The 1,763-nt window shown below is 55.4% G+C and overlaps 1 protein-coding gene across 1 annotated transcript in view; it reads right to left on the reverse strand.

Annotated features, from left to right (window-relative positions):
- EXOC6B (exocyst complex component 6B) overlaps window positions 1-1,763 on the reverse strand; it is a 274,237-nt gene that overhangs the window by 4,522 nt on the left and 267,952 nt on the right. The window lies entirely within an intron of this gene.

Below are 1,763 nucleotides of genomic sequence, written 5' to 3' on the forward strand. Positions count from 1 at the left end.
GGGGGATGGTGTTTTGGGGGGGGGGGAGGGTGTCAGGTCTGGTTGCACGGTCCAAGCGTTGGCTTTACGCAGGCAGGGCTTTGTGCTGGGCAGGGAAACCCCCCCACGGGGGTCAACCCTTCAACAGCTCCTGAGGGTATCAGCCTCACCATCCAACCCCCTGGTTCTCAGCCGGCACCGCTCGGTTATAATACCCCAATTTGTACATTATTTGCCCCATGAATCAGATCTGGCAGGGGTGGGTGGCTTTGGCTGAGTCGCATAAACCTGCGTTTTCGGCTTTGGGGGCCTAAATGAAGCATTAAAGCAGCCGGGACACAGCACTGACAGTGCCCGGGAAGCTGGCACTTCATCAGCCTGGGGTTTTTGAGTTAACTGAGCACAAATTGAAACTTATTTAACCGATTAACAACAACAACAAAATAAAATCTAACGTTTTTGATGCTTCAATCTTCCTAAAAAGAGCCAAAGGGAATCTGAAATGGTCCCAAAAACATCCAGCTTAGAACTGGAAACAAGGATAACAACTTTATCCCAAAGGCTCATTTGCTAAAGCTGTAAGTGCCCAAAGACAGAGGATTGCAGTCGAGCTGCGTTCCCAACAGTAACAAGATAGCTTGGAGCGCTTTTCGTCAGCAAAAGCAGTACCATTTTTTTTTTCTTTCTCTATTTCTTTTAACCAAAGCAGCTTGCCAGCCGCTCCGCCGCAAGAACCAGGGAGCGACCGCACCGGCGGGAAGCGGGGTTTTTGAGTGGCGTGGGTTAGAGGTGTCACAGTATCGTGAATTTTGGCAAGGGCCACCCTCCCGTGGGCCACCCGTTCCTCCGGGCGGTGCTGTCCGGCTTCGAAGCACTTCAGCCGGAGGGCTGAGCGCTGTTTCTCTGTCACAGGGCTATGTGGGGACATCAGGGGCGCTGAAGGGAACCCCATACCTTCAGCAACCTCCACCCAGAGCTGCACCCGTCACCCTCCACCGCCGCCCGCTGCGGTCACCCCCAGGTGACGCGTGCGGAATTGGCAGCTGAGCATCCTCTGCCCTAAGAGCCCTCTCACCCTGGGCATCCTCGGAGCCACCTCCCATCCCGTGGGACCTGTTCAGGTCCACGAAACGTTTCTGAAGTAGCGTGTGTTGTATGCAAGGAAACCTCTGCCCATGTCTGAATGGTTAGAAAGGAGTTGGATGGATAAAGCTACTGGATTGGGGTGGAAAAGCGTTACTGAGCCCACAACAGACCCACGTGGGTGGTTAAAGCGGGGGTGAGTGTCTGGGAGGGACGGGAGCTGCTGGTATCTTCAGGCACCATGTGAAGGTAGAGGCACTAAGCTATGAAGTACCATTAACGACCCAAGTTGCCCACAGGCCATCAAATCCTGCAGCGTTTGGGTGTGCTGTGCCAGGGACCCGGCAGCGGTGGGAGCGGCTGCGTGCTCGGGAGAGGCTGAGCTTGCAGATCTGCTCGAGGAGACCACGTCGGCTCCGGTCCTGCTGCCGCAGCCCTGCAGATGGCCACGGAGCCGGCGTAAGGTGGTCGGTGTCGCAGGGGGTCAGAAATGCCAGCCTGCTCCTTTGCCAGCATTTGGTTATAGGGAACACCCCGCCCCTGATCAAGCGGTGCACCCAGACACCAAGAGTATCAGCTTTGGGAGAGGGAGGCAATGCCTTCCAGCAGCTCTTTGGAGGATCGATGCTTTTATTTCTTTAAGCATGTGCCTGCAGAGCCCTGGGACAGCTGAACCCGGTTTTGTAACACGGAAAGGGAAA

Source organism: Egretta garzetta, unplaced genomic scaffold (genome assembly GCF_000687185.1).
Source record: "Egretta garzetta isolate BGI_Z169 unplaced genomic scaffold, ASM68718v1 scaffold505, whole genome shotgun sequence".
NCBI classification, from domain to species: Eukaryota; Metazoa; Chordata; class Aves; order Pelecaniformes; family Ardeidae; genus Egretta; species Egretta garzetta.